We start from the raw sequence: 13798 nt of genomic DNA, 5'->3' as shown, positions 1-13798 counted from the left end.
TGTGGAGGCCCACAGCAGAATTACAGGGCAACTTGTTTGTGTGTGAACTAAAATAATTTTGGCATCATGTTGTAAGAACTGTTCCTTCTACAGAGTCTATAAATGGAATTGGACTGTTGAAGATGCCTTCCATGGTATGGGGAGATGGAAGAGTTTTCCAAACTTCTGCGGGTCATTTTGATAAGAGGAAGCTATATTTCTTCATTTTTTCTACTGCTTTGAACTTGCAACAAAAAACTCCTTTCCTGAGATACTTAAAAATCTTAAGACTTTGCCGTAAGAACCTTTGTTTTTGTTTGTTTGTTTGTTTGTTTGTTGAGATGGAGTCTCACTCTGTCACCCAGGCTGGAGTACAGTGGCCGGATCTCGGCTCACTGCAAACTCCGCCTCCCGGGTTCACGTCATTCTCCTGCCTCAGCCTCCCGAGTAGCTGGGACTACAGGCGCCCTCCACCATGTTCGGCTAATTTTTTGTGTATTTACTATAGACAGGGTTTCACCGTGTTGGTCAGGATGGTCCCGATCTCCTGACCTCCTGATCCGCCCGCCTCGGCCTCCCAAAGTGATCGGATGACAGATGTGAGCCACCACGCCTGGCCGCCTAAGAACATTTCTATTCTGCGAGTCATCTTCTGGAACATTAAGAAGAGAGTCCAGGGCCAGGCAGAGGGGCTCATGCCTGTAATCCCAGCACTTTGGAAGGCCGAGGTGGGCAGATAACTTGAGCTAAGAAGTTTGACACCAGCCTGGGCAACGTGGTGAAATCCCAGCTCTATAAAAAAATACAAAAAGTAGCTGGGCATGGTGGCACATGACTGCATTCCCTGCTACTTGGGAGGATCAATTGAGCCCAGGAGGTCGAGGCTGCGGTTGATCCATCATAGCACCTCTGCACTACAGCTTGGATGACAGAGGAAGATCCTGTCTCAAAAATAAGAAAATAAAAAAGGAGGCCAGGCACAGTGGCTCATGCTTGTAATCCCAGCACTTCGGGGGCCGAGGCAGGTGCATCATGAGGTCAGGAGTTCGAGACCAGCCTGGCCAACACAGTGCAACCCCATCTCTACTAAAAATACAAAAATTAGCTGGGCATAGTGGCAGGCGCCTGTAATCCCAGCTACTTGACAGGCTGAGGCAGGAGAATTCCTTGAACCTGGGTGGGAGAGGTTGCAGTGAGCCGAGATCATGCCACTGCACTCCAGCGTGGGCAACAGAGCTAGACATCGTCTCAAAAAAAAAAAAAAAAAAAAAAAAAAGAAAGAAAAGAAAAGAAAAAAAGAGGAGAGTCCAGCTGGGTCTTCAAGTCCACTGAGAAAAAAAATAGATAATCAAGAACCTGGGAGTTACTGGTAAATAAATCAGGACCATTCGCTGCTCTCCCGTTCTCACTTTGTTATGCAGCCACTGCTATAACTGGTCAGTTTGGCATCTTACCACGCATGTCTCATCATCTTTGGATAGAATTAAAAGTCATAGGCCAGGCACGGCGGCTCACGCCTGTAATCCCAGCACTTTGGGAGGCTGAGGCGGGTGGATCACCTGAGGTTGGAAGTTCGAGACCAGCCTGACCAACATGGAGAAACCCCATCTCTACTAAAAATACAAAATAGCTGGACTTGGTGGTGCATGCCTGTAGTCTCAGTTACTTGGGAGGCTGAGGCAGGAGAACTGCTTGAACCTGTGAGGTGGAGGTTGTGGTGAGCCGAGATCGTGCCATTGCCCTTCTGTCTGGGCAACAAGAGCGAAACTCCGTCTCAAAACAACAACAAAAATCATATGACTATGTGTAATATACATATTCTCTTCACAAAAACAAAGAAAAGGTCATTGACAGTATCACAAAATTCCAGCATTCAGGGACTTTGCCAGAGATTACCGCAACTTCTTACAATGCTTCAGCACCTATCTAATGAGTGCTCACAAGAAAATTTCTGGAATGTTGTATAAAGCAACTGTGTTTACCTCTGCAGCAAGGGATTTGTGGAGATGTTCACGTTTTACCATGAGCATATTTGACTTTCAGAAGTTTATCTGAAGAAGCTGCTGTATTTCCACACTTCTATTTACAGCCAATCCTTGATCTCATTATGCTGTTGTAAGACCGGTCCCTGTCTGGGTGAGTAACTTCCTCAAGTTGAGTTTTATTACAATACTTTTGTTTTTTTGGCCAGGCACAGTGTGGCTCACGCCTGTAATCCCAGCACTTTGAGAGGCCAAGTCTGGAGAACTGCTTGAGTCCAGGAGTTCAAGACCAGGACAGGCAACGTAGTGAGATCCCATCTCTATTAAAAAAAAAAAAAAAGAAAGAAAAAAGAAGAAAAAAACTTCTAGTTTTATTCACAGTCACCATGAAAAATACCCACGTGAAGTTCCTTATGGTATTTTAATAGTATATTGTCATTTTCCATTTTGTAGTCTTAAATTGAAAATGAGTGACAAAAATTTTTCTTAAAATTCAGTGCTAGGAAAAGTTTTTCTTCCTTTGAGAAACTATCAGCCTCTTTTGAAAATGACAGTTAGTAAGTGGTTAGGACACCTGGCTCTCAGCAAGCTCAGTGTTTTAATTTGTTGCCCAATAGTATGTTTACTGTTACCTGTATGCTTTTCTGGGAATCCCATTTTACACTAAAAATACCTACACTTTGAAGTATTTATTTTCAAAATGTACTGTTCTGTCTTTTAAAGACGTTCAACTCCCTTCTCAATGAGGTGGTGGTATAAGGAAACATAAATAACAAGAAAAGGAACCTGGATTGGGAACAAAGGCTCCATGGACTCCAGTAGAGTTCCCCATGAGAATTAAGGCCTGGAATACTTTTTTCATTTCTGATTGAATGCAACTTTGGGAAAGTTAGCTGGGAGCTCTACCCTAGGGAGATGTCACTGCTAATAAAATTGTAAGGAATTTGCTAATTCATCGTTTTCACCACACTTGTGTTAGAGCTTTATGTACCAAAGTTGTCTTTTTTAGACGGACTAGAGAAGAAATAGGGTCAAAAGCATCTATTGAACATTTTTTTTTTTTTTTTTTTTTGAGACGGAGTTTCGCTCTTGTTGCCCAGGCTGTAGTGCAATGGCGAGATCTTGGCTCACTGCAACCTCCGCGTCCTAGGTTCAAGTGATTCTCCCGCCTCAGCCTCTCCAGTAGCTGGGATTACAGGCATGCACCACCACGCCCAGCTAATTTTTGTATTTTCAGTAGACACGGGGTTTTTCCACGTTGGTCAGGCTGCTCTCGAACTTTCAACCTCAGGTGATCTGCCTGCCTCGGCCTCCCGAAGTGCTGGAATTACAGATGTGAGCCACCATGCCTGGCCAATCATTTATTTTTATATATAAGTGAAATTCGTTCACAGAGAAACTTTAGTCATTCCGGATGGCAAAACTTCATGTGGGAAAACATTTTAAAATATTAGAATGGGTTCTGTTACTTATATGGCTCGAAATTCAAAAAAAGTACAAAACTATATTTACTAACAAGTTTCTCTTCAAATGGTGCCCTTTATCCAACTCCCATCTCAAGACACAACCAATATTATCTGCTTCTGGTATATCTCTTCAGATATTTTATGGGTTTTTGTTTTGTTTTCTTTTGACACAGGGTCTTGCTCTGTCACCAGATTGCAATGCAGTGGCACAATCATGGCTCATGGTAGCCTCAACCGCTTGGACTCAAGCCATCCTCCCACCTCAGCCTCCAGAGTAGCTGGGACTACAGGCACATGCCACCATGCCCAGCTAATTTTTGTATTTTTTATAGAGACAGGGTCTAAGTTGTCCAGGCTGGTCTCAAACTCTTGGGCTCAAGTGATCCTCCCCCTTAGACTTCCCAAAAAGCTGGGATTAAAGGTGCAAGCTACCATGCCTGGAGGCTTATGCTTATTTCATGCTTATACAAACATATCGATATAAGTATCCATGCAAGTGTGTATCATTTCCTCCTTTTTAGTAGAAATTGTAGCATACTATTAGGTAATTGTTTTGTGTTAAAAAGTGCACATGATATATATTGAAGATCATCTCATAATAGTACAAAGAGCTTTCTCATTCTTTTTAAAAGCTTTCATAAGATTTCATTTTATGCCTGTATCATGATTTACCAGTCCTTTACTAAAGAATATTTGTATTTAAACAAAATTTTATTATAAACAATGCTGAAATAAACAAGGTTGTAGAAACATACCATTTCTCATGTGCGTTGTAAGATAAACTCTTTTTTTTTTTTGAGACAGTCGCGCTGTGTTGCCCAGGCTTGCGTGCAGTGTCACAATCTCGGCTCACTGCAAACTCTGCTTCCTAGGTTCAAGCGATTCTCCTGCCTTGGCCTCCCAAGTAGCTGGGATTACAGGCGCCTGCTGTCGTGCTGGGCTAATTTTTGTATTTTTAGTTGAGATGGGGTTTCCCCATGTTGGCCAGGCTGGTCTCGAACTCCTGACCTCAGGTGATCTGCCCGACGCGGCCTCCCAAAGGGTTGGGATTGCAGGCATGAGTCACCGGGCCACCACGCAGGGCCAAGATAAACTCTTACATGTTTATTTGCAATATTGTAGGTATCCTGACCTGACCCCTATGGAGGTCATTATCATTTACATTAATATTTTCATTGTGACTGCTTGTCTATATGTTTACTAACACTGTGCTTATCAAACTTTCTCATCTTTGACAATCTGATAAGTGAAAAAATGGTTTCTCAATATAGTTTTAATTTGCATTTTCTCATGGAGGAAATTTTCTTTTTTTTTTTGGATAAAGGGCTACAAAGTTATGTGAGTTATTATTTTATCCTTAATATTGTTCCTGGAGTCTGTAGCAGGTCAGCATCAGAGTTCAGAGATCAGGAACATGGCAACATGCCCAGAACCAAGATGAAAAGAAAAGCCAATAGGCCCCATTTCATGAATATTTGCCTTGAGGAGTCCCTGAAGATGTCCCTAGAAGTTAACTTCTGTTTTTACGTGGAGACAATTAGAAGTTAAGTTTCAGATTCCCCAGTGCCTGCAAAAGTAGCTCTAATTACTTAGCAGAGGATAGTATTTTTCCCTCTTCAAACCATCTGATACAAAAATGAAGTAAAACTGGTTCTATATTTATAGATATAACTAAGCCACACAATAGGATCGCGGGGTTTAGACCAAATCATCTAGGTCACATCAGGGTTACAAAGATTAAATGGTATGTTTAACACAAGAAGTATTTTGCTTAGGGATGGAGGCTTGCTGCTAATTAGCATAATTGCCTCGTGACTTGCAGAAACTATGTCAGCGTTTTGTTTTGTTTCTGTGTGCTTTTTTCATAGGGAGAATCATCTGGTGGTGTTTAATACTATATTTAAAATTAATCACATGCCTTTCCTAACAACAGGGATCATGTTAGTTGCATCTATCTTTGCAACAGGGATTTCAAAAGCAAGTGAGAAGTGTCGTTATGTAATGGAATTAAAAAAGGAGATTAGGAGTTAGGCTTGCTGGGTTAGCACTTGCCCTCACTGGCTGTGTGACCTTACGCTAGTCACTTGACCTTTCTGAGCTTCAATTCCTCATTTGAATAATGGAGATAATCTGACCTTTATACCCCTGGGTTTTGTAGTCAGGAAATAAAGGATCATTGTACATGTGAAAAGGCTTTACAACTATCAATGGCAAGACATCTGTCAGTTATTCTAATATTCATGGTATAGAAAACTGTGAAATACAGCGTCCTTAGGTTTATTCTCCAAAAACGTTGACTTCTCTTTAAAAGCTTTTAGCAAACCACAATCCAGGTAATTAAGGAGAAATACTAAACATTTGTTCTCAAGTTGTCTGACATTTCATGGTTCAGTAATGTGACATCTCTCACAGGCAGAATAGCATCTTCGGACAAGTTTTCTATAAAAAATATGTTTTATAGAAGAAAATGTTTCACGGGCCTAAAAGACAGCTGTGGATGAAATTCGCTCAGTTTAGCAAGCAGCGAGGACTATGTTTGCGTTTAGAGAAAAGTGGGTCGGGCCTAGTTTCTCTCCCTGAGGTTCCACGTTGTATCTGAAGCTCTAACAGCTGGGAAGCTCCTTTCTTTAACCTTTATTACACACTTGCTAGTAAACTTGCTAGAAGCATGAAGATAATACAGACTGCGAATCAGCCCTTCTAAGAGACAATCACGACTCCTTCCTTGCAAGTCTCCGCCCTATTAATTCTGCAACCGTCCCACCTTCTATCCGCCCCGCGGTGCGAGGCCCCTCGGCCTGCAGGTGGCCAGAGGAAAGCAGGAGGCAGATGCCCCACCTACGCCGGCCCGGCCTGGGCCCCAGCGCTGGGTGCGGCGCAGCCCTGGGCTCCTGCGGGGACGAGTGTGGTCCCGGGACGCGCGGTGCACCCAGGTGCGCAGGCGGCAGTGGCAGCCGCGGCGCCCCGCGTCGCACGTGGCAACAGGTGCAGCGCTGTCCCGGCCTGGCGCCGCGGGGCTTGGGGCGCGTCCGCACTTAGCCCGGGAGCGCGCGGAGCGTCGGGATTGGGACCCGGGAGCGCGAGCTGAGGGCGGGAGCGGCCGAGCGGAGTCTAGCGCCCCAAGGTACGGCCTCGCACGTCATTCAGGTTCCCGGGACGGCCGCTCCCTGGGGCTGCGGCTGCCTTGGTCTCCCGCCGCGAGCCGCTGGAGGGGAGCCTTCGGAGGGAGCCGCCGCGGGTTGGGGCAGGAGGCCGGAGTTCGGCTATTTACAAGTTTCCCGAACTCCCCGCCCTGTTCCACCCCCTGGCGGCCCCGGAGGCGGGGAGGCGGGGAGGCCGGGGCTCCGGGTCCCTCCTGGTAGCCGTCGCAGGGCTGGGGTGGTGCCGCGCCGCGCGCCCCCAGGTGCAGACGCCGCCCCCGAGACCTCCGGGGCGGGTCCGCAGCGACCCCGCCAGCGGTCCAAAGGGCGCCCGTGCTCCCCGCCTCTGCGTCTCTGCTCCCGGAGTGCTTGAAGGAGCTGCGGGTAAGTGCGGACTGGGGACTGTTCCCGCTGCCCCGTGGCCGGGGTGGAGAGGGGACAGGCGAGCGCGCCGCTCAGGGTGACGGGACCGGTCCCCGGGGAGGGGAGGGGGCGTTCCGGGAGCTTGGGGGCTGAAGCTGGGGCGGGGGGGAAGGGGGTGGCAGCGCCGGCGGAGCGGAGGCGGGTCTCACGTGGGCCAGCGCAGAGCCTGCGGAAGGGACGGATGCGGATCTCGTTGCTGTCACCTTGAAAGTGACCGAGGAGCTTGACGGTGCACTCCTTACGCCGCCCACCCGGGCCCGGCGCTCCCAGCCTTCTCACTGGGTCCCTTCTCAGCGGAAGCAAGCGGGGCCGAGAAAGCGGGTGGAATGGGGTTGCTGCAGGTCCCAAGACCCCTCGCCACTTTCTGCAGCTCCTTTGCACTTTTCACGCTCTAGAAAAATCCACTTTTAATTAAGGTGACCTTATTGACTACTCTGTAGTACTTAGTAGACTTAGGTGTTTACTAACGAACCTTTTTCTTATTTGAAGGCGTACTCCTTTCAACCAAGTTGTTTGTTGATTTTGACTTGGAGTAATTTGGGCCTAGGAAGGAAGAGGTTAATTCTTCATGTAGCCTGCGTAGTTACACATACTCTGTTAAAGACTGTTTATTTGAAATAGTGTTCTAAGAAAGGAAATCCAGTGTGTTTTGTTTGTTTCAATGAAACCAAAGTCTTAGGCAAAACGGTGGGTGAAAGCTTTCAAGTTTTACCAGGTGCAGGTGATTGGAAGTGAATCATCACTAAATCACAGCGCTGGGGCTGGAGGGTGGGAGTGGGGGTGTTACGAGTGGATTTCAGGAGGAAGGGAGGCAATGCAGGAGGGAGGGGATTAAAAAAGAGAGTCATTGCTTCCTGGGAACCAGTGACCTCCTTAAGGAGGCTATATAGAAGATAACAGTGCATGGATAACTTTAAAAGGAATTGCATAAACAGAATTGCAATTCTGTAGACGAGTTTCTTTTTCAGAGATGATTAGGGCAGGAAATGGACAATTTAAATTAAAATGATGATATCCTGTTAGTACAGTGCTTTACAGTGTAGAAAGTGCTGTTACAGATTTTTTTTTTCTTAGGCAGTATATTCCATTAGGAAAGCTATACAAAGAAAAGATTAGAACTACATGCTTGTCCTTAAAACCAAAACTAAAATCCTTAGGAGTGGAATTTAGTTTAAAATAATATGTAGTTATTTATGTAACTTGCACTAACTTTTTTCACCTATTCTTTTTAAAATCAGGTTTATGAAGAGAAAATAGTTTTTGGTAGATCTGCTTGGTAGAAAATCATGCTTGGAACAAAACCTTTTAATTATATGTCAATAAGTCAAGGTCACATTTTGGAGTATAATAGGGTTATAAAATTCTAGATAAATATCTTAAAATTTTTGGAAACCTGCAGTTATTAGACTCAAGCATTTAAAAAGCCTGTTGCTTAATAGCGCTGGTCTGTTAACCCTGTTTGTTTTGATTTCAAAAGTAATCCATGCTTGCTGTATAAAAATAGGTAGATTGAGAAAAGTGAGTTAAGCAATTTCATCAAAGAGAATCACAGTATTTCAGAAAATACTTGTTAATCTATAGAAAATATTTTTTTTACAGTTATATAGTTTACCTAAATATACTGTTGCATGCTAGGTTTTTTGCTGCTTAATATATCATGAAAAATTTTCCATGTCATTGAATGTTCAAAAATCTTAGTGGTTACTTAATATTACATTACATAGATGTATGAAACTGGTTTTCATTTATTTCCACTTACTATTACTAAATATACTTTTGCAACAAATACCTTTTCAAAACTTTATGTGCAAGGTTAATATCCTTAGAGCCCTTGAAATACAGTTGTTAGTTGGAAGATCTCCTCATACATATTGATCATTTGCTTTCCAAAAAATGTTTAACCAAATTATGTTCCCACCAGCACTCTGAGAATACTGGTGTTACCATATTCTTGTCATCATGGAGACTCATCCTTAAAAGGAAAAAAAAAAAAAATTCTTCCCAGTTTTATAGGTGAACAGTAGTTTTATAGGTGAACAGTGGTTTCTCTATATGTGAACTTTGTTTGATTACAGATGATTTGAACACCAAAATCTAGTTGTTTTCCATTTTGAAATTTAACATAATGCCAGATTTTTCTCCTGGCATATTAGTTTTTTTCCATTAATTCATAGGAACCTTTTATGGATTGATAGTAAATCTTTGCCATTCATATTGCAGATACTTTTCCTTTTTTATCTTTGCTTTATATATTTACAGTGTTTTTGACATACACAAGTTTCTTTAATGTTGATAAATGTGACTTTCTCAAAACAATTTTTAATACTTCTGAATCTTAGCTTCAGAACTATATGTGACTGGTAGAAGATTTAAAAAAAATTTTCTAGCCGGGTGCGGTGGCTCACACCTCTAATCCCAGCACTTTGGGAGGTCGAGGTGGGTGGATCAAAAGGTCAGGGGTTCGGGACTAGCCTGGGCAACATGGTGAAACCCCGTCTCTACTAACGATACAAAAACTTAGCTGGGTGTGGTGGTGTGCACCTGTAATCTCAGCTACTTGGGAGGCTGAGGCAGGAGAATCGCTTGAACCTGGGAGGCGGAGGTTGCAGTGAGCCAAGATCACTCCAGTGCACTCCAGCCTGGGTGACAGGTCAAAACTCTGTCTCAAAAAAAAAAAAAAAGAAAAGAAAAAAGAAAAAAAATTCCTCAAATTCTGAATTAGAATCTTTTTAAATTCATTACAAGAACTTTCATATCCTGGAGTAGAGACTGTTGCAAAACTAATTGCATTTGTTGATGAGAAACCATTGGACTTGGTATATACTATTAGGAACAGCATCCTTTGAAATCAGAGCAGAAAGTTTTAAATCCCGAAGATTGAATGTTTTCAGATCTGTTATTCTGTGATTATACAAAGTAGGCTCACACTCCATTTATTTTCATAATCTATTTGTAGTATCATTTTGCCAGATTCTTCTTTTTATAGTCATTATTGTGGTTTCATACAGACTTGTTGATAATGAGTCTTGTCTTGATGTCCAGACAAATGTATTGTATATGTAGTTAAAAAATTTCCTGGATTAATTTCCAACACTGCTACTCAGCAACCTATTTATTTGAGGGGGGGGAAACACATCTTCCTGATTCCTCAAAGTTGAGTTCTTTCTCTGTGTTGTGAAAGCTTAAATACACTCTGAAAGGCCTCACTGAAAGAAGTGTGTTCTCCATCAAAGCCTGAGTCCCTTTTATTCCCCAAGCTTACAGCAGAAGAGTAAGCAGTAGGACCGTATGTGAGCCATAAGGATGAAATTGCAGTTCAGGGTCTGTGTGCTTACGAGCACTTATAAATGTCCTCAGACTTTCTCTGGAGGAAGGCGGGCCCCGGAGGGGGGCGACCACTTAGCAGCGGGCACAGTGGTGGCTATGGCCTCTTGAGAAGGAGGATGAGTGATCCCACCCCGCAGGAAATGAAGGACTAGATGCGATGGTATGAACTCAGCTAGCTTGAAATTTGGCCCCAAAAAGCCTACTCTGACCAGGAAGTCTCTATATGTGGTTTAGGATGGTCCAATGTAACCAGGAGTTGAGTTTGACTTGTAATATCTTCTTATTTTATTATTTTATTTTATTTATTTTATTTTATTTTATTTTTTTATTTTATTTTATGTTATTTTATGTTATGTTATGTTATTTTTTGAGACAGAATATTGCTCTGTCACCCAGACTGGAATACAATATGATCATAGCTTACTGCAGCCTTCACGTCCCAGGCTCAAGTGCTCCTCCCACCTCTGCCTCCTGAGCATCTGGGACTACAGGTATGTGCCATCATGCCTGGCTAGTTTTTGTATTTTTTTTGTAGAGACAAAGTTTCGTCATGTTGCCCAGGCTGGATTTGAATTGCTGGGCTCGAGCAAATCCTGCCACTTCAGCCTTCCATAGTGCTAGGATTATAGGCATGAGCCACCGCCCCCAAGCTGAACATTTCTTTCTTTCTTTCTTTTTTATTGAGATGGAGTCTCACTCGTCACCCAGGTTGGAGTGCAGTGGTGCGATCTGGGCTCACTGCAACCCCCACCTCCCAGGTTCAAGTGATTCGCCTGCCTCAGCCTCCTGAGTAGCTGGGATTACATGTCTCCGCCACCTTGCCTGGCTAATTTTTGTATTTTTAGTAGAGACAGGGTTTCACCATGTTGGCCAAGCTGGTCTTGAACTCCTGACCTCAGGTGATTGCCTACCTCAGTGTCCCAAAGTGCTGGGATTACAAGTGTGAGCCGCTGTGTCTGGCCTAAAAGTCCGGCTTCAAAATTTATTTCTAAACCAGGTTCTGTAGATGATTGCCCTGATGATGGTTATTTATTTATTTTCTTAGAGAAAAATCCCTCAGTAATCTTTGAAATTACTCTTGGGTATGGGGCAATTTTCCATGATGACATTAATGCATGACTTTTTCATGGTCACTTGGCCTTCGATGGTAAAAAAGACTGCCATTTTGGAGATGACAAATTTGGGGGCTCTTTGCCATGTGGATACACAGGATAAAACTTCATTTTCATACACTATAAGCAGATTGGCAACTTGTGATTGCCCTGATATATAAATGTTGCACAATCAAGGAAGAAAGGGTGGGTTTTCTGAACAAATTTAGAGTGTAAACAAGGTCGAACTTGGAAGTGCTTCACTTAAGTAAATAGCTTTCAGGTACTTCAGAAGTACGTGTTTGCATATAAATCTTGATTACAAAATAACTTTGTTCATTAAAGCTTAGACTTCAAGCTGTATATTGTAAAGTAATAAAAATGTATTTATTCAAAGGTAAACTGCATTTAAATCTTGCTAGCAGGCCCCTGTCTAAATTAAGAATGTTCTTGCCTGCACACTAGTTACATATTTTCATTCTAACCTAGAAACTTTAATTTTGAAATTGTAAAATTAAGTAAAGATAATCTTAAGCTCACTTCAAGTTTCTCATGAGGAAATATGTTTAGGAGTGGCATTGATTAGAATCTTTTTGAGCAGTGAAAGAAGATGAAGTGCGGGTCCTGAGTTTCTCAGACTAGCTGGGAAGGGCAAAGGGTTGCAAGGAGGCCGCACCTCCTGGGAGTGGAGTTTGCCCTGAAATTGCACTGATTTCAGATTTCAGTGAGGTTGTGTGGAGTGGAAAGGGAGGCTTGACAAGCTCGTAGGTTTTCCTTAGACTTTAAGCTCCATACTGAAGAGTAATAAAAATGTATTTATTTTAAAATGAGCTACATTTAAGCCTTGCTAGCAGACCCATATCTAAATTAAGTATGTTCTCAGAGCTGGGCACGGTGGCTCATGCCTGTAATCCCAGCACTTTGGGAGGCCAAGCTGAGCGGATCACTTGAGGTCAGGAGTTCTAGACTACCCTAGCCAACATGGTGAAACCCCGTCTCTACTACAAATACAAAAATTTAGCTGGGTGTGGTTGCAGGTGCCTGTAATCTCAGCCACTGGGGAGGCCAAGGCAGGAGAATTGCTTGAACCCAATTCTCCTGGAGGTTGCAGCGAGCCGAGATCACACCACTGCCCTCCAGCCTGGCCAACACAGTGAGACCCTCTCAAAAAAAAAAAAAGAAAGAATGTTCTTGGGCCTGGCTCAGTGGCTCACACTTCTAATCCCAGCAATTTGGGAGGCCAAGACAGGTGGATCCCCTGAGGTCAGGAGTTTGGGACCACCTTGGCTAACATGGTGAAACCCCATCTCTATTAAAAATACAAAAGTAGCCGGTGTAGTGGCGGGCATGCCTGTATCCCAGCTACATGGGAGACTGAGGCAGGAGAATCACTTGAGCCAGGGAGGCAGAGGTTGCAATGAGCCGAGATCCCACCACTGCCCTCCAGCCTGGGTGACAGAGTGAGACTCTGTCTAAAAAGAAAAAATAGTGTTCTTGTATACACATTAGTTACATTAATAAAAGTAAGAAAAACCACACATTTTAGCCTGATTCTAACCTAGAAGCTTTGTTGGTAGGACACAGTGTGAACACAGCTAAAGGGAAGAACAGACTAGGAACAGATCAGTCTTTCAGGTAAGATGTATTGGAAGAGGTTTTTAAACCATTAAATGACCTTATTCTTTTACATGCAGAAATGTGTACCTTATAAGTAAATTGTGTCTTAAGCTTGATGCAGAAGAAAATTAGTATTTACATTTGAGGACTAATCAAATATAATTATTCTGATCTTCTGTTAACTAAAACATTGAAGGAGATTTTGTGTCCTAAAATGACATTGAGAAGAGAATCTTGGGAAAGACTCATACTTATCAGAAGAGTAGGAGGAAGAGGCATAACATACATTGTTGTGTAAATAGTGTTTGTGACAGTGTTCGGTAAGTCTTGACTGTTGGGTAGTTAGCTTATCTTCTGTGCTTTTTGTACGTGGGAAACATGGTAATATTTAACTCCAGCATTATTTACATTCTACCAATCTGGATGAAGAGAATCAATATTTCTTCACCTTATTTCAGATAAGCAGTTCATATGAGGTGTTCAGCAGTGTTCAATGACAAATTAGAGATTTTTTTCCTTTATGTTCATTTTGTAGATTTTTGAATGATTGTTAGCAGTGAATGATAAGAAGTTGAAACTGCATGTCCTCTGAAAACATAGTTTACTTGGCTAGCTTTATGGAACAAAAATAGAACCCAGCACAGATAGGAGCAGTTTCTGAGATGACATTGAAACATAGACCTACCCCCTTTCCCCTGACCCCTGTGTCAAGGTGGTTGAGTCATATTTCCCAGAATTCTGATTAAATCACCTTGCACTATTAAAATCTTATT

At 42.9% G+C, this 13798-nt stretch overlaps 1 protein-coding gene across 1 annotated transcript in view; it reads left to right on the top strand.

Moving 5' to 3' along the window:
* The first annotated feature begins 7010 nt into the window (after positions 1 to 7010).
* MTUS1 (microtubule associated scaffold protein 1) overlaps positions 7011 to 13798 on the top strand; it is a 157675-nt gene continuing 150887 nt past the window's right edge. The window contains exon 1 of the mRNA XM_023216621.1: positions 7011 to 7406. The gene's annotated coding sequence lies outside the window, so the exon portion shown is untranslated. The remainder of the gene's footprint in view (positions 7407 to 13798) is intronic.

The sequence above is a fragment of the Piliocolobus tephrosceles genome, chromosome 7 (assembly GCF_002776525.5).
Source record: "Piliocolobus tephrosceles isolate RC106 chromosome 7, ASM277652v3, whole genome shotgun sequence".
Classification (NCBI taxonomy): domain Eukaryota; kingdom Metazoa; phylum Chordata; class Mammalia; order Primates; family Cercopithecidae; genus Piliocolobus; species Piliocolobus tephrosceles.
This window is presented reverse-complemented; position numbering and strand designations above follow the sequence as displayed.